At 40.8% G+C, this 19,300-nt stretch overlaps 1 protein-coding gene and 1 long non-coding RNA gene across 6 annotated transcripts in view; one reads left to right on the top strand and one right to left on the bottom strand.

Annotated features, from left to right (window-relative positions):
* RASSF6 (Ras association domain family member 6) overlaps window positions 1-1,885 on the bottom strand; it is a 45,175-nt gene extending 43,290 nt beyond the window's left edge. The window contains exon 1 of one of the 3 annotated variants that reach the window (XM_059159274.1): window positions 1,751-1,885. The gene's annotated coding sequence lies outside the window, so the exon portion shown is untranslated. Of the gene's footprint in view, window positions 1-1,654 lie in introns of all 3 variants that reach the window. The other 2 variants (XM_059159295.1, XM_059159285.1) reach the window with 2 other exon arrangements.
* Window positions 1,762-17,420, top strand: LOC131823221 (uncharacterized). 3 transcript variants are annotated; one of them, XR_009350526.1, is made up of 5 exons: window positions 1,762-1,896; window positions 5,032-5,107; window positions 9,816-9,933; window positions 14,991-15,125; window positions 15,922-17,420. It is a non-coding gene; the product is annotated as an uncharacterized LOC131823221 (long non-coding RNA). The 3 variants fall into 3 exon arrangements; XR_009350524.1 differs by lacking the exon at window positions 14,991-15,125; XR_009350525.1 differs by lacking the exons at window positions 1,762-1,896; window positions 14,991-15,125 and adding an exon at window positions 4,652-4,776.
* The last annotated feature ends 1,880 nt before the right edge of the window (window positions 17,421-19,300 follow it).

Here is a 19,300-nt window from a genome sequence, read left to right as displayed (position 1 = left end):
ACTGATACTGTAATTTATTCTAAGTAGATTAGATGATTTTATAAATTTTTAGATGTAAACACTCAACAAAATCGAAACCCATAGGATAATAACATAATAAAGTTCAGTCTTGTTGGCTTTAGAACTCTATCCCTAATTCTCTAGTCAATTTCCAGTTATTAGTACATTGGAGAATTTCAAATCTGCAGTCCAAAACAAGAATTCATTAAAACAATGATGATATTAAGCTAGGGTCAACTGCAAGCTGTTTAAATATATATTAATGAAATGAAAAGATAAAATGTTGTTAGTGAAAATACTTTGCTAGTCACAACTTCCAAATTTGTCCCCTCATCAAAGTTACCCACTTTAATAAAACTAACAGCAACATTAATGGAAGTGCCCTTTAGATAAAGTTTCATGAAGTAAGGTCACTTCCCTATGATTTAAGTTCAGAGGTAAAGACCAACAAAACACCAGTATCGTTCCCGTATGTTTCTTGTCCATAAATGCAAATGAAAGTCTGTAACACTTGAACATAAGCAACACAATATAAAGTCATGGACTACATGGTCTATTTTGTCAAAGTGGTTCAAGGGCAAGCTGTCTTATAAAACTAACTGTCATGTGTCTCACAATATGGGGTTGTGTGTTACTCTCTCTTATAATACAAAATTATATTTCCTGGTTAGGAATAACAGGTTAATATGAATGTGAATTTTCCAAAGTAAAAGTGAATGAGTAACAAATAATTCTGCATTTGTCACACCATGTACTTGGTTGGAAAAGTGGCAAGAAGTCAGATATTTCACTGCCATTCATAGAGGTAATGTTTTGCCCATTTGGCATCTGCTCACACCCTAGACGCACTTTCTGAAAACCACCCTACTCTTACCACCTTCACACGTCTGACCTCCACAGCTAGCTCACCCTCGCTGATCTGGCCCTTTTGGCAGACCTGCTTATTTCTTATTGCGAACTGGAGGTACCACTTTTAGAATGCTTGCTAAGTGTTTAATTCCCATGAAAGCCCCATTGGCACATCTTGTGCTGTCAAGTGAGGCTTGCTTAGGGGAAGCAACTTGCTAAGGGACACACTAGTAAGTGGCAAAGGCAGGATTTGAACTTACAACTCTCTGCTTCAAAACTGGTATCCTTAACTCATGGACTTTCATTTAATTATTTATAGTCATTCATTGTTTGGTGAAGTCTTAATAAATTATATCAGAAATCCTTTTCAATTTTTAGGGGGCTATGTCTCTGTAGCTCCGTGGAAATAAAAGTTTAGGGGAACTCTTGCTTAAAAGTACTTTCAAGTCTGCTGATTCAAAAAAGGAGGATGTCACGCAGGAGCTGGTATCTTCCAGAGGGTAAGTGCAGCTCCAGATAAAGCAGTCATTGAGCTATTTCCCTTGAGGAAAGGGAAAAGGGCTTCCGTGGCCACACCTACCTCCAAGCCCTTCCCTCCTCCCCATATGCTTACCTTGGTCAGGAATAGGTATCCTGAAAACAGTGTCCACATTTCAGGCTGCACACACTTAACTTGACTGCCTGTGAATTCTGTTTTCTAATAACTGGTCCTCAAGCTGACCTCAGGGGGTGGATGCAAGGGGTTCTTTCCCTACCCCCATTTCCCCCCTGGGAGTCACACTGTGGCCAGGAGAAGCCTTTGTACCTGAGTCCTTGAGCCGAGTTTGCTCGCGGGAGAGTCTGTTCCCCGCTCAGGCACAGATTCACCAACTCACTGTCAGGGAAGGCAGGGCTCGCTCACCTGTTGCGGAGGTCGGAGCCAAGTGCGGAGGAGGGGTGGCTCTGGCTCTGCGCGCAGCTGGCTCAGGCTCGGAGCCCGGCAGTGTCCCTCTGCAGGACCATCAAGCCCACGGAGCTGTTAATCATTACCTCTACTTGCCCCAGCAGGTAAGGGTTGGAAACCTGAGCCACTCCCTGTGCCTCAGTGCATGTTGGGAGTGTTTACTTTCCTCCTTAGGAACCGCTGATAGGAACGCTCCTTTGCTCCCTGACACACATCTGGAGACAGGAATGGACATTAACCACTGAATGGGACTGACTCTAAAACTGACCTCTACTCTCTGTGCAGATTACGGATGAGTAGTCTGTAAGAAGGGACACTACCTAGGAATGAATGAATAGGCGCTATTCACATGTCTTGCCTAAAACGTGCTCTTTGAATTAGAAATGTCTTACTTTTTTTCCTTTGTCCTACTGCCGCCTCCTCGCCCAGCCAGCACCTTTTCACCCAGAGCAGTGGTTCTTGCTCCTCAAGGCACCCCAGAACCTCTATGTGACTTGCTGAACCTGCATACCCCGGGCCTCAGCACACAAGAGACCCTGATCTAGGAGCTGTGGGGGGGGGGGGCTGCAGGCACCAGTATTTTTTTGTAAGCTCCAAGGAAGAATCCAGTGGACATCAAGTTTGAAAACGATTGCACTGAAGTACAAAAGAGGAATTACAAAACAATTTAGTCGTTAGCTGACTGAATTGAATTTGGGGACTTCGCTTTTGCTCAATACCTCCAGTTTCAAAAAGGGCTCCGAAGACTTAGAGACCCTCAAATGACAGATGTTCTGGGCATACAAAGTGCTTTTGTTTGCGTAAGTGCACGCACGTGCGCGCACACACACACACACACACACTTAAACACACTTTTTAGTATCATTGTTCATATGTCTGTTTCCCATATAAACTATTGACAATTCAAAAAAAGTAAGTTTTTTTTTTTTTTACAAGTATAAATCATAAGCCCCCATGCCTGGGTGGCTCAGTGGGTTAATCTGCCTTTGGCTTAGGTCATGATCCCAGGGTCCTGGGATGAAGTCCTGAATCAGGCTCTCTGCTCAGCAGGGAGCCTGCTTCCCCCTCTCTCTCTGCCTGCTTCTCTGCCTACTTGTAATTTCTTCTTCTGTTAAGTAAAGAAATAAAAAGTTAAAAAAAACAACAACAACAACCAAAAAAACCCTTAAGCCCTCAAATGAAATTCAGTATAATTTCAACAACGAGTACAGTAGGCAGAATTGCTTTCTGGTGTCTTTTGAGTCAAATGTCAAAGTCATAGACTGAGCATTAGTTTAGATTTGCAGGTTACTTGTTTGATCAATACGGTGTTTTAAGGATTCTGTATGTTCAGGAGGTCAGAGAGTTTATCTATTTGACTTGTGCACGAAAATGAGGACCGACAGGCTTTAATTTATCACGTTTGAAGGTTATTTTAATAAACAGAGCAGAGTCGAACCAATGGGCTTCTTAGGTCACCATCAAAGTTTCTACAACCTCATATATGAGGACAGTGTAATTTGGGATTACTTGTGGGTGTTCACATGATTAGCTGGCCCCAGGACCCCCTGCTGCGTGGACTGACCTTTGAATGATGACTAACGGGACCTGCAGTGTCTGTGGCCCCCAGGTTCCAGAACTTTGTTTAAGTTTACGCTCGGTCTCCACAGTCTCCTCTCTCTGCGGATCATGTGCTTGTTATCAGCACCAGGACAACTTTGTTTTGCACTTTTTATCACAAGCATCCTTGAAGCCTTTGTTCTGACTTCTGCTTTCCAGTTAGTTAGCTTTAGTTAGAGACCCAGGGACTCTTTTTATTTTTGGGTACTTACCCTTTTATAAATATATGATTTTTTAAATCATAATATGAAAAAAACCTAATTACATATGTGCAACATGTTAGTTTTGAAAAACACAGACATGCAGAAGAATAATTCACCGACAATCCCAGCCCTTAAGTAGTATTACTATAAACAATTTGGTGAATGCCTTCATTGGCATAGTTTCTCTACAGCTATTTACCAAAATACTCTTACCTTTGCCTTAATGTTTGATAACTTGCTTTTATCACATAAAACATATTATGAACACTTGACCATATATCAGTCAGTTTTTTCCTGCAATGATTTTAATTAGTTATACTGTATCATACCATATAAAGTATTGTTTAATCAGTTTCCTATTGTGAGAAATTTGTGGTACTGTAAATAAGACTTCAGAAAATGCTTATATATAGCTGCATAGAACTATAAGAATGCCTTTTAGATAGAGTTCAAAAAATGAAATTGCAATGTGCATTTTTAAAGAAGTTCTCTCAAAAAGGTGTCACTTTTATACTCCTGGGATAACTCCTGGATTCTTCTTCTTTTTTAATTTATCAGTTTAAAAGGTAAAAAAAAAAACATATCCTATTTTAAATATATATATTATTGATGATCTTGTCTCACTATGTCCATTCTCTACCGCAACTGGTATAATCTTCTCCAGACAAAAATCAAGTCACAATACCACCTCTGATTTCCTTTGTTGAAAACCTTTCTGCCAGTTGCGCCCAAATCTGGATAAAGTCTAAACCTGGCCTTCTTCCCATGGCCCCAGAGGCCTCCATAGCCCACTTCTTCCCTATCTCTTGGACTTGATCGATTCTCTGCTTCCATGGTACGGACTCTACACTTGTGGCTCTGGCTTGATGTTTTTCTTTAAGAGAAAGAGAAGAGGGAGGGGGAGGGGCAAAGGGAGAGAAAAAGTCTCAAGCAGACTCCACACAGAGCCCAGAGCCCAGTGCAAGGCTCAATCCTAGGACCCCGGGATCATGACCTGAGCAGAAATCGAGAGTCAGTTGCTCAACTGACTAAACCACCCAGGTGTCCCTCGGGCTTAATTTTCTGTTCCTGGAACAGACCAAGCTGTTTCCTGCCTCATTTCCTTTGTTCTGATTATCTTGCCAAGAAAGCTCTGCTCTCATCGCAGCTGGTTTCTTTTCATTTTTCTGGTTTTTCTTAAAGGTAATCACTTCAGAGAGACCTTCCACGGCCATCCTCTCCAAATGAGGCCACCAATCTTTCTCTAACACAATCTCCTATTCTATTATCCTAATGGCAATTATCGCTATCTGAATGCACTTTACTGTTTCATGTGTTATTGAATGTGTATTTCTTGTTTTGGGTGACTTTATTTTACCTCGCTTCTCTTTAAACCCTTAGCTCTAAGGAAACAGGAAACTTGACTGCTAGGTTCACTGCTCTTTCTTCTGTGCCTAGAACAATACTAGACCCATGTCAGAGGTTGAAGACACACCGGTTCAGAAACACATGATGGCGGCTTCATAAATGTGTGGTGAGTAAATAAATGTGAATCTACTTTTGTCCTGACTTGAGGAGATGCTTTTATCAAGTACTAAGGGCATATATATTTTTTAACATGATTCTAGAATTTATATTGTGTTCCACTGTGACCTATGTAACTGAACAGACATTAGTTTTCCATTATTAATAGGTTTCTAGTACAGCTTGATGTCTGGCAGTGCCATCTGATCAGCAGGCTTTTTTCCCAGTATAATTAGCTTCTCACTGTAGAATGATATCTAGGAATTTCACCATCAACCATCGTTATGGGCAACTCCTCCTAGGCCAGCAAGCTTCATCCATGTTAGCAACTGACTTTAAGTTTAGGGGAGAAAGGCCCCTAAAAAGAGATATTTTTCTTGGTTAATGCATTTCTTTAGGGTTTTCTAGAGAGTTCTAGACTGACTGTAGGAAGGGCTGTTTGTTCATGCCTCCCCATATTGTTTGAAAGGACTTTCTGTACTGGGTTTGGACATGTGCCTTGCTTTGGTCAATGGGTCAGTTCCAAGTGACAAAAATGGAGGCTTGAAAACCAAGCCCCAGGGGTGGGCTCCGAGGCTTCACCTTCATTGCTCTTCAAGCCTGGAACCACCATATGAACAAGACTGGGCTAGCCGGTGGGATGATGAGAGAGCCTTGGCCCAGTTGCTCTATTACTCTAGCCGACAGCCTAAAGGCAGAGCCGCTAAACTCATCTGCAGCTGACTACAGTCTCACCAATGAGTCCAGCTGGAAACAGCAGGAAGTCTTTCTGGCGGAGCCCAGCCCACATTGCCAACCCACAGAACTATGAGCTATGTCAGTGGTGGTTGTGTTAAGCCACGAAGTTTCGAGGTGGTATGTTTCAGAGCACAAGCTGAAGAATGGCGCTTGTGTGTTTTTGTAAGACACACACAAACATGCATGCATACCAATATCTCATTCATTGGAAATCGAGAGAAATACTTGGAATGCGTTTCTACCACAATTCTGCTGCAGGGATGGCCCATAGCAATAGAACAGAAAAGAAGGAGACAAAAAGGGGTGCCTGCATGGCTCAGTTAGTCAGGCATCGGCCCTTAGATCAGGTCATGATCTGGAGTCCGGGGATGGAGGCCCACGTGAGATCAAGCGCCACATCAGGCTCCCTGCTGAGAGGGGTTTTGGTTCTCTCTCCTTCTGCCCCTCCCCCTGCTTGTGCTCTCTCTCTCTTTCTCAAATAAATAAATAAAATCTTAAAAAAAAAAAAAAGGAGGAGACAAAAAGATGTGGGTTATCATTAGGTTAGGTCATTTGCACAGACCACTAAACCACCCCTGAAAAGCATTTAGAGACGTAACTTGAAGAAAATGCATGGAGAACAAGAAATTGCCTGATTCTAACACTGTGTGACCCAAAATGCTATCAGTTTGTTGCATGGCCATACACCGCACTTTGTATCTGAAGCTGTACTTGGGGCCTATGCTAGGTGCTAAGTGAAGGAAAAAAAAGAAGTAGAGTAACTCTAAACACTGAGGGGAACTCCCAATAAAAACCTAACTGGGTCACCTTCTTAAGGAAGCCAGCCGTTCATAATGCAACATGATATGTTACTTTTCCAACATGTGAAGGTTAAAATAAATATATTTTATAATTGGGAATCTTCATTGTCAAGATCTTAGTAAATTACAACGGTTGTAACATTAATTCTTTAAGAAAAATCCTGATGTTGATCTTGAATTTGAGGAGTAAACGATCATTTCGTATTTAGATTTAGGAACATGTAAAATATAATATGTTTCCTATGAAAACAAAGACTTTAGAACTTCGATTTAAAAAAAGTAAAATTTTGCTTTGCTGAGAAAAACAAGATAAGGGTGGAGAAATTCCTTCTTAAAATTCCTCCAAAACTTTCATTAAAGCAATGCTGTTATAGATGTATAGGTCATTTAAAAACATCTCTTCGTTGATGAGTTTTGAGAGAAGTTCACCTTCTGTTGTTACATTGTAGGGCTGAAGGGTAACTTTTTTTAAAAAGGTTTTATTTATTTATTTGATAGACAGAGATTACAAGTAGGCAGAGAGGCAGGCAGAGATAGAGGGGGAAGCAGGCTCCCCACTGAGCAGAGAGCCCGATGCGGGGCTTGATCTGAGGACCCCAGGATCATGACCTGGGCTGAAGGCAGAGGCTTAATCTGCTGAGCCATCCAGGTGCCCCTGAAGGGTAACTTTTGAATTGGACTACGATTTGTCCTAATGATGGGGATCAAAGTCACACAACTGCTTTTACAACTTGAACAACGAAAAGTAATACTGAGAAGTGATAAAAATAATTTCTATTTCTAAGCATGTTTCCTCTCTAAGAGAAAGTTTCTGATCTTAAATATAGACTGTTTTCAACACTGCAATGGCCAGTGGAGAGAATTCAACTTACTCAGTCATTGAAAAATTGCTGTGTGCCAGACAGAGGTAGTAGGCATGGTGACAGTAAAGGTGCATCAGACGGTCTCTGCCTCGAGGAGCTACAATCTTCAACATGGACACAGACTCCATTCAGTCTTCTCTGCCACAGGAGAGAGGAGACTTAAAAGCACACATGCTTTCCAACTTCAGCGACAGAAGGAAACCCAGGGTTCTGGTAGATTTTAGGAGGTGGGGCCCTCAAAATTTTGTTTAAAATTTTAAAATTAGAGTTTAAAAAGAGTGTTTAAAAAGTTAGAGTTAAAAAAGAGTGTTAAACACACTCTTCGAATGAATGGAGAATCCTTTCCAAATGAAACAAGCAATAATCATTCTCCCACCCTAAGTTTTGCTACCTTTTACTATTGTAATTGTGTACAAAACAGAGAAATCCAACAGAATGTGACCATGATGCCGTTTTTCTGATACAGCAGTTATCCAAGTTGATTTTTATACCATCCTTCACTCCTTCTCCTCCAACTCACACTACATCCACTTCGCACTCTTCAAGTTTGGGAAAAAGGTGGATAATAATAATAATAATAACAATAACATATAAAAGTTTCATTCCAAGTGACAATAGCTTATAAATAATTAAGGTCAATGTTCTTAAATCTCAATGTCAGCAGTTGACTAATGCTGAAAGTCAAGTCATGGGGTGCCTGGGCGAGTCTGTTGGTGGAGCGTCAGACTCTTGATTTTAACTCAAGTCATGATCTCAGGGTCTTGAGATCAAGCCCCACATCAGGCTCTGTGCTTGGCAGAGAGTCTGTTTGAGATTCTCTCTCTCCCTTTCTTCCGGCCTCCCCCTGCCACTCACTCTCTCTAAAACAAATAAGTAACTCTTTAAAAAAAAAAAGAAAGAAAGAAAGTCAAGTCATAGCCTGGACATTCTTTAATGGAGTATTGTAATAGTGACTATATCTCTCAATAAAAACTGCAATATTTGATTTGATTTCCAGATATAACATGAACTTAGGAATCTGCTAGGAAATCATGGACATATGAGTATCAAATAACACAATTCTCATTAATGCAGACTGTAAGTGATGTGTTCTTGACCCTTGTCTGCGTTATTGCTTTAGGACCACAGTTTTGACAGCTCCCATCGCTTCAAACCATCCTGTTGCTTACAGCACACACTTGGCTCAGTAGTCATATGTGGACGTAACTAAGCATGCATGTATGTTTCTAGTTTGTCATTCACAAGTTCTCATACTAATGGCAGACTTAAAATGTTATATGCTATTAATTACTGCTTTTCTTAGAAGGATCACAGCTGTTTTCTATCCCACCTTTAAGAACTCCAGCTACATACAGGTGATCTATTCTAGGCACAGGCGCTTGTATAGTTTCAGAAAAAGGTGAGAGTTGGGCTTGTGTAGGTCACACCCACAACATGAAGTTCCTGGTGTATGTCCTGTTTGCTCTAAGGGAACCCTCCTGGGGTAAACTCTTGTGACATCAAGTAGATCACAACATATTTGTGGAAAAAGGTTAAACATTTGAATAATGTAATTATGTATCTTCTGGGTAGTGTCCATTTATTAGTTAGAGAGAAATGGGAGAGCTATTAAGGTACCCCTCTTTCTAACTATATATGTGTACAATGCCAGTTGTTGTCAGTATTATAACAGACTAAAGGCAGAGACAGATATGAGAACCCAAGTGCTTTCTATTAACCCAGACATTAAAGAGATTTGCAAACTGCAAAACAATGACATTCTCTTCAGCACATGGTTTTTTGTTTTGGAAAATAGAGCTATTTTTCATAATATGTAATTAACATGCTGTGAATTCATATTTTAAATTAATGGGTAAATTTAAATTTTTTTCTCAGTTTTAATTTCTAACGCAGTGAACACTGATTGATGTAATCTACATGAGCAGAATTTTTTGAGGTTGTCAAAACTTCTGAAAAATGTAAAGAGATTCCAGGAACTGAAAAAGTTGAGAATTGCTGATTGGGAATGAAGAGACAGATGGGACCTAGAGTATTAAATTTGGGAGTAATCAGCATTTGGCTGGTGATTTATACAGGCATTCAGATGAAACTGGCCAGTAGAAGTTTCCGAAGGGAAAAGATATGACTCATACTGAAATGCTGAGACTTAAGTTTCTTAACCTGTCCAAGTGTACCTTATCCACAAAACGCCATTGTATGCATTATTGTCAGTGGGTCACCGTTTGTAAAGCACTTGGCATAAAGAAGGCAGTCAATAAATGATACTTACTTTTTATTTTTGTTCTTGAATCTTTTATCTTTCTTCATTCGAATGCAGAATTGATTTTTTGGCATAATCCAGACGACTAGTCAAGTACGCTTCTTGTCCTTCATGCAGGAGCAAGTGGAGAGAGGAAGTGAGCGGGGAGAGAAAGTTTGACACAATGAAGGGAAAGGTAAGTGTAGCTTGTCATCTGCCCTTACAGTATTCGTATGGGTCAAGCAGCCCCTGCCATAGATGATTGGCTTTATTACTTCTTTTAAATTGGGTTCAAATGTTCTTGCCATTTTTCAGTGTGGCAGAAAGAACACAAAGACATTGGGATCAGAGGTGATTGGAATTCTGGTTCTGCTCCATACTGGAAGTGTAACCTTGGGAAGCTACTCTATCTTTTGGAGCCCTACTCTCTTAACCTGTGCAATGAGAACCTTGATAGAGACCTTAGATGAGCAGACTATTGCACAAGGGCATGTAAAGGGAAGTGCTGTGTGCCAGGTGCATAACAGTTGCTTAATAAATGGCAGCCATATTGTTGTTTGCTGAGGTGTGAGCTGGAGAGTGCAAGGATCTCTAAGGCAAGAAACTGACACTTCCAACTGAAGTTATGAGTTATAACTGGTGGAACGAAGGGGAAAATGAAAGTAGACTACAAACAGCAAAAAAAAATTTTAGAAAAATAATTCGTAGTTTGAAGTTTTATTTTTCCATTGTGACTCAGCATCCATTTTAATCTTTTCCCAAAGGATGGCCATGCATATGTGTATTTATCTGTATTGTCTCTATCATTCATATAGCTATCACATTTATCTATCCACCTGTCTAAGTGACAAATGTGGACGACAAACACTGAAATTCAGTGTGGGTTGGGCAAAGAGTAGGAAGAGTGGTAGAAACCCAAGTCACAGATTTCTAGATATACACAAGGACAGATAACTATGACAGAAGACAGGTAGATCAGTCTCCACAAATTCAAAGGTTGAAAGACTTTGCAATGACTTTCAAACCAAGGCTTACCTTTTGCAATTGTGATTGTCCTGTTGTCTGCCATTTTCTTGTCTTGCGGCTCCATTTTCTTGGCATCTCCATGTAGGTTATTAATTTAAGACTTATTTATTTTCCTAAAGTGCCATGAATATGTTGGAGATGGTATAGCACAATAGAGTTCAGGGTTTGGAGCCAGGCAGAATTTGGTTTGACTCTTAGCCCTGCTAATTTGGGCAAAATCATGAATGCAACCTATATTATCGAATGCCTGCCATGTACCTGGTATTACACCGATTTCTTATGATATAATAATAAGCAAAGGACCTACATCCCCATTCTTAGGGACCTCAGAGTATCAGGTGGGAGAGAGACATTATTTAAAAATGACACTAATGAATATATGACTACTCACTGAGGTAAGTTCTAAACTGAATTACAAGTTAGAGGGTGAGGTAAACAGTATATACTCAGAAACAACAGTGTAGGCAAAAGACTTTTGACAGAAAGGAGCAAGGAAAGTTAAAAGAAAAATTTGGTGTAGCTGGAGTGAAGACAGCCAGAGGAGGAATCAGAAGCTCTAGTTTTCTTGTCTGTAAACTGGGGTTAATAAGGTTATCTTGTGGATTACTGAGAGAATATGATACTGCCCAAACAATAGTGGCAATTCTATTAAATGGTGGCTACAGTTATAATTACATAGTTGCTGCAGAGATGAAGACATTTCTTCATTACATAATGTGAGATCAGACCTTCTCTAACATCGGTAGTTGCGTTCATCCTCGACAACTGACCACTGGCAGACAAATGCGCCCCAGTCCTTGCAGTGCCCAGAAGACTTATAATTTAGGGAGGAAGTGAGGTGTTTTCTTTTGGTCTTGGACTATGTAGATGCCTGTCAATGAGAGAAGGAATATCAGAAAGCCATTGTTGAAAGGAAGGAGAAAGGAGTCAAATAAACTATGTTCTAAATAATTTTTTCCCCTAGACATGTCTTGAAATGTGACATTCCATTCCCCTAATCTGCTGTTTTCCTACCCGACAGGCAAAGGTTCCAACTTCCCAACATGTTCCTGCAAGCAAAGATCTGAATGAGGAAGCTAGTGCAGAAAAAGCTCTTCCAGCCGTATCAAGGGAATTAAATCGAATTGCAGAATTAGCTAGTCTCAAGAATACAGTGCCATTAAATACTTTTTGCTGTTTTATAAATTTTTCTTCAAATTCCAGTTAGTTAACATACAATATAATGTTACTTTCAGGTGTACAATATAGTGATTCAACACTTCCATATGTCACTCAGTGCTCATCTCAAGTGCCCTCCTTAATCCCCGTCACCTGTTTTACCCATCCCACACCCACCTCCCCTCTGGTGACCATCAGTTTGTTCTCTAGAGTTAAGACTCTGTTTCTTGGCTTACGTTTCTTTCTCTATTTTCCCCTATGATCATCTGTTTCTTAAATTCCACATATGAGTGAAATCATACGGTATTTGCCTTGCTCTGGCTGACTCATCTCACTTAGCATACTACTCTCTAGCTCCATTCATGTCATTGAAAATGGTAAGATTTTATTCCTTATTATGGCTAATATTCCACTGTGTATATATATATATACCACCTCTTCCCTGTCCATTCATCAGCCATTGGGCACTTGGGCTCTTTCCATAATTTGGGTATTGTAGATAAAGCAGCTATAAAGATTGGGGTGCACGTATACCTTTGAATTAGTATTTTTGTATTCTTTGGATAAATACCCAGTAGTGTGATTGCTGGATCAGAGAGTAGAAATAGATAACTTCCTAGAAATAGTAGAATTTCCTAGTAGAAATAGATAACTTCCTAGAAACATAGAAACTACCAGAACTGAAACAGGAAGAAATAGAAAACTTGAACAGACTGATAACAAGCAAAGAAATTAAACTGGTAATCAAAACACTCCCAACAGAGGCACCTGGGTGGCTCAGTTGATTGATCATCTAAGTCTTGGTAGGTTTTGGCTCGGGTCATGATCTCAGGGTCCTGAGATGGGGCACTGAGTGGGGCTCCATGCTCAGCACAGAGTTGACTTGAGATTCACTGCTTCTCCCTGTGCTCCTCCCCCAACGTGGCTAGCAGTCTCTCCCTCTCTCTCTCTCTCTCAAATAAATAAATAAATAAAATCTTAAAAACAAAACCGAAAAACTCCTAACAAACAAATTCCAGGGCGAAATAGCTTCACAGGCAAATTTTACCAAACATTTAAAGACTGAATACTTATTCTCCTCAAACTATTCCAAAAAGAAAGGCAAACTTGAAATTTCATTCGGTGAGGCCAACACTACCCTGATACCAAACCCAAATGAAGACACTCCTAGAAAAGAGAACTGTAGGCCAATATCTCTGATGAACATGAGTGCAAAAATTCTCCATAAAATACTAGCAAATGAAATCCAATAATACATTTTAAAAAAATCAGTCACCACAATCAAGTGGGATTTATTCCTGGGTTTCAAGGGTGGTTCAGTATCTGTGATTCAATCAACATGATATATCACATTAATAAAAGAAAGGATAAGACCCAGTAGATGCAGAAAAAGCATTTGACAAAATACAGCATCCAGTCATGATAAAAACCCTCGACAGACAGGGTTTAGAGGGAATATACCTCAACATAATAAAGGTTGTATATGAAAAGCCCACAGTGAATATCATTCTCAGTGGGGAAAACCTGAGAACTTTTTCCCTAGTCAGGAATGAGACAGGGATGTACACTTTTGCTACTTTTATTCAACATTACTGGAAGTCTTAGCCTCAGCAACCAGACAACAAAATAAAATAAAGTCATCTAAATCAACAAGGAAGAAGGCAAATTTTCGCTATTTGCTGACTGCATGATACTTTACATAGAAATCCGGAAAGACACCACCCTCAAATTTCTAGAGGTACAGTGCCTTTTAAATGGACCCCAGCAAGTGAGCCCCTGCAGTCCAGGACTGTAGCACTAACAGCCTGGATCCAAACCCCGCTCCACTCCTGACGCCTCTGTGACTTCGCCTCCCCATCTCTAGGAAAGAGCTAATGATGAAAACAGTAATACGTGTCTCCCGAGGTTGTTGTGAGGATAGAATGAGTAACCAGGGAGAAGGGGCAAAGCCTTTAGAAGAGCTTCCCAGCCCAGAGTAAGCATGTGTAAATGTTAGCTACACTTTTCCCTCCAGTTTTACTGAGATACAGTGGACATAGGTCATTGTATATGTTTAAGGTGGACTGCCTAATGCTTACATACGTGATATGTATCGCTCACACATATTGTGAGATGATTACCGTATACATATATTAGTTAATATGCATCACCTCTTACAGAAATCGGTAAAAGAGAAAGCAAAACAAGGATGTATTTTTCTTTAAAAAAAGAATATATTTTTTCTTTATATATATATATTTACACACACACACACACACACACACACACACACATGTTTATTTATTTATCCTGCAGCAATGTGAGCTTTGGTTGACCTGTTATTTATCTTACAGCTGGAGGTTTGTACCTTGTGACCACCTTCCTCCGGTTCCTCCCCCTATTTCTCCCCTCTGTTAACTATGAATCTGATCCCTTTTGCTGTGATTTTGGTTTGTTTGTTTGTTTTTAGATTCCGCATGCAAGTGAGATCATACAGTATTTGCCTTGCTCCTTCTGACTTATTTGACTTTGCCTAATGCCCTCAGGTTCCATTCATGTTATCACAAACAGCAGAATTTCCTTATTTGTAGATATACCACAACTTGTTCATGCAGTCATTCATGAACTTGTTTCCATGTCTTGGCTATTGTAAATAATGTTCGCTGTTAACTTAATGCCTGAAGTAGTTGTCAGTTTTTGTCCCTCCCTCTTCCAACATATAGACACGTGTACTCATATACACGCATAAATATACAAACACACACACACGCACGCATACATACACGCAAGCTTCTTACACTCTGGATGTCAGGATGTGTGCAATCTTCTTAGGGTCCCATATACAATCAAAAGAGCTTTGGGTTTAATGAGTGTTCAAATACTGTAGCTGTCGAAAGCAGTACACAGAAGGAGGAATGTTTTAATCTCTGCAGCATCTTTCTGGGGACTAGTGTTGCTTCACAATAGCCAGTGCATGCGGTAGAAAGGAGCTACTGTTGAGTTGCTCTTCTTCCTCTTCCTAATTTCATGTGTGAACACCAAGTCCATCAATGTTACCAGCTGCACATCCCCTGGCACCTGTCCCGGCAGATTAAGGTCCGGGAAACAGTGAAAGAAGATAGAGCGCGGGGGTTGAAGCAAAGAAACTCACAGCATTTGTGGGCATCCTGCATCCAGACCAAGTCCTGTGACCAGCTTTGCTTATGGAAGGTGGAGCTCCACTAGGTGGGAACTCGAGATGGGTTTCTGGGCTTCAAGTGCATAGGAAGAGACTAACACATCAGCCCCTCCCTACAGAACGCCACATCAGCTGTCACCAGAAGCAGTGGGTCAGCTCTTTTTAGCTTTGGACTCCCTTTGGTGTAGTTTCCTGGAACCTGAAACTTTAGAGGCTCACATTTCCACTGCGGTTTTCTGGCCAGAGGGTTCCCTGGTTCCTGTCTATCTTTCACTTTGAGGGAGACTTTGTTGTCATTATTTTATAAAGTTGGGGAACTTGAGGCCACAAGAACCCACGATGTGAAGCTCCTGATGTTGAAACTATGGTTCCCAAACACAGATCACCAGTTTCCCCTTTTTCCACATGTGACAACTGTTGCCCCTTAAACAGCACGAGTTTGAACTATGTGGGTCCACTGACACGTGGGTTGTTTCCAATAAATAGAGCATAGTACTAGAAATGTATTTTCCCAACTCTGGACTCCGGGAGCCCAATTGAAGCTTACAGAAAGGAGGGGGAGTGAGGAAGGGGGATGGGGTAACCGGGTGGTAGGCATTAAGGAGGGCACATGGCGTGATGAGCCCTGGCTGTTATACACAACCAGCGAGTCACCGAGCACTCCGTCAAAAACTAATGAGGTACTATATGTTGACTAAATGAACATTAAAAAAAAAAAAATCGATTAAAAAAAAAGAAATGTATTTTCTCTTCCTTAAGATTTTCTGGATAATGTTTTCTTTTCTCTCTTACTTTATTGTAAGTACTTTATTGTACTTTATTGGCCCAAATTGTTCTGTTCAGGTCCAGGCCTCAGAGGATCCTTCCTGTGAAGACAGGCCCCTCAGCAGCCACAAGCAGCCTCTTCATGGCCTCAGTTGCGAATCTGAGGAACAAGATAGAGACTTCTGGTTTCTGGTCTGGTATGTAAGGGGCTTGGAAGTCACCACTCTGCTAAACAACGAGTAAAAATCTGAAGGAACCCAAAATTCCTAAATCATTAAGGGAGGGGAGGTTGCTGGGCCAAGGGCTTCCTGGAAAACTGGAGAAACCTACACATCACTACAGAGAATCGCAACTTACCATAAGCAAAACCGAAGAGCAAAAACCTCTGGGGGAACCAGTGCAGGGGTAGCAAAAACCTGGACGAAGTTGCTGAATTGCTGGAGGCTCATGTGGACAAGCCCGAGAGTTAGAAACTCCAGGGGACCCAGTCCCTGGCGGGAAGCCTTTGATGGGCTTATAGATAAACTGTATGTGACTCAGGAAAGAACCTCTGAGCTCGTGTATGTCAGCAGAAACATTCAAAACTGAAAAGCAAAGAGAGGGGCTTCTGGGTGGCTCAGTCAGTGAAGCGTCTGCCTTCACCTCCCTGCTCTGCGAGGGGCCTGCTTCTCCCTCTTCCTCTGCCTGCCACGGCCCCCGGCTTGTGCACGCTCTCTTTATTTTTCAAATAAATAAATAAAATCTTTTAAAAAATGAAAAGAGGAAAAAAAGACTGAAAAATACAGAATAAGAGATCTAAGAACTGTGGGACAAGTACTTTTAATGGGAATACCAGAAGAAGGGGAAAGACAGAGAATTGGGAGAAATATTTGAGGCAAGAATGACTGAAAATTTCCCCCAAATTCATGTCAGACACCAACTCACAGAGCCAGGAAGTCCAGAACACACCAAGCAGGATAAATGCCAACATTCATATTTAAACTGCAGAAAATCCAAGATATTTAAAACTATTAAATGAAGCCAAAGGAAAAAACCTTCCCAATAGAGGGTGAGAATTACATCCTACTTGTCCTCAGAGCCCAAACACATCAGAGAGTGGGGAGAAGTATTTAAAATGTCCCAAGGAGTGAAGTCCTTTTCTCTTTCCTGAACGTCCTCCAGTTTATTGATAAACTCTTGTGCCCCAGTACAAACCCACATCGAGGTATCTGAGACTCTGTCTCCAGGTTCAGTAGATACATGGAGATTCCTTCTGACTGAGCCGCTGAGTCAGTCACAGTCAAATTCATGTATTTGGTGGGTCCCCGTGCGCTGTGACAGGTGTCCCACACACAACACTCTGTAGGAAACAGGTGCTGTGCTTCCATGGGACTTGAATTTTAATAAGTGGAAGTTTAAGGGTATAAAAGTAACTAATGCTTTGAACCTGTAGTAGACTGATTTTTTTTTTCAGCAGTTTCATGATTTTCTATTTCAATTTCAAAATTTTCAGTGTGGAGTAGAAAGAATTTTCAATGAATATCCATATATTCACCACACAAATTCTGCCATTAACACTTTATAATACTTGTTTTATAAAACTGCTTATCAATGTATCCATCCATCCATCCATCCATCCATCCATCCATCCATTCTTTTTTGGATATATTTCAAAGTAAATTAAAGAAATCAGTTTGTTTTACCCCTAAACACCTCTGTATGCATATCATTAAGGCTATTAGCTAGAATTCATTATTTATATATGAGAAAACATTGTTTCTTTTATTTTCTATTTGACATATAATTTACATACAGTGACATGCATAAACCTTCCATGTTCCATTGGATAAGTTTGGATGAATGCAAATACCCATGCAACCCCAACCTTTATCAAGAAACAGAAGTTAGCATCACACCAGAAAATCCTCTCATGTGCCTTCTCAGTTCATTCCTGCAGGGGTCACCCTTCAGAGGCAACTACTCTTCTGATTTTTCTCCATTTACATTAGTTTTGCCTATTCCATGTCGATGGAGTCATGCAGTGTGTATTTTTTGTGTCCAGCTTCTTTTACCTATTATCACTTCTGTGAGCTTCATTGAGGTGGTTGCCATTTTCAGAAGTATATTCCTTTTTATGACTGAGTGATATTCCACTGTACATACCACAGCTTGTTTACTTCGTCTCCAATTGCAAGACCCCTGAGCGTTCTCCAGTCTTTACCAGTTATGAATAAAGTGGCCCTGAACAGCCTTGTGTAAGTTATCAGCTGGCTTTATAAAACTGTTCTTTCCATCCTCAGGAATACTATTGTCTGCATAAGTGGCCGACTTCTACAGCTGTATCTCCAGTCTAAAACCAGTGCCTCCACTCCAGACTCTTAAATCCAACTGCCAACTCAACCTCTCCTCTTGGATCTCCAATAGGCATCTCAAACCTAATGTCTGAAAGCAAACTCTTCCTTAACACCCTCCCCAACTGCAATTTCCCATCCCATTAAATGGTGATCCTTCCAGTTATTCAGACCATAAACAGAGACAGCCCCAACTCCTCTCCCTTGCCCAATCCATGGGCAATCCTATTTGTTCTATCTTCAGAATATATCTAGAATGCTTCAGTTATTAGCACCTCTCCTCACCATCTGGTCGGAGGCATTATGGCTTCACTCATGAATTTTGGGAAAACCTAGTAAGTGGTCTCTTGCTTCCATTCTGCTCCTCTCACACAGCCTAATCTGAACACCATAGCCAAAGTGGTCCTTTCAGAGCATGTTTTTTAGATCCTTCCATTCATGCTGCTTGAAAAAGCTCGTATGGCTCCTTAGTTCACTCAGAAGCAAAGTCCTGACAATAGCACCCAAGGCTCTGTACCATCTGGCTCTCCATTACACACCTGGCCACTTTCCCATCCTCTTTCTACACCTCTTAGTATTTTTCCTAGTGACACTGGCCTCTGGTGGTCACTCAGTGTGTTCGCAGTTGCTGTTCCCTTTACCTGGCCTGCATTTCCCGAGATGAGGAAGCGTGGCCAGTTGTGAGCTTATGCTGAATTGTCCCTGTCGGTGAATTTGAACATCTCAGGCCAATACCATATTAGGGGAGGGGTGGGGGCTTTTAGCCTAATGGACAATATTCTCTGGGAGAGATTTTTCAAAGGACTCTTTCCCCTGAATCTTGACAAAGCTGAGCGCTTTTTACATTGTTTAGTTGCAAGGAAGCCATGGGCAAAATGATGATAATATCTTTCTTTTTTGCTGCTTTAAGGTGGCATCAGAGTAAACGCACACTGATGTGCATACAGGTGTTTTTAATAATGATTGAAGGGTCTGTGATATTTTCCAGGAGGGAAAACCTTCCTTTTCTTTCTTTCTTTCTTTTTTTTTTTTTTTTTTTTTCCTAAAGAGCCCATTTGAGTCATGAAGGAAAGCCCAACCTTGCAGCCACGGCACCCTTAAAAGCCACAGACCATAGAGCATCAGGA

This window comes from Mustela lutreola, chromosome 1 (genome assembly GCF_030435805.1).
Source record: "Mustela lutreola isolate mMusLut2 chromosome 1, mMusLut2.pri, whole genome shotgun sequence".
Classification (NCBI taxonomy): Eukaryota; Metazoa; Chordata; class Mammalia; order Carnivora; family Mustelidae; genus Mustela; species Mustela lutreola.
Note: the sequence above shows the minus strand (reverse complement) of the source record. Positions and strands in the feature narration are given on the sequence as shown.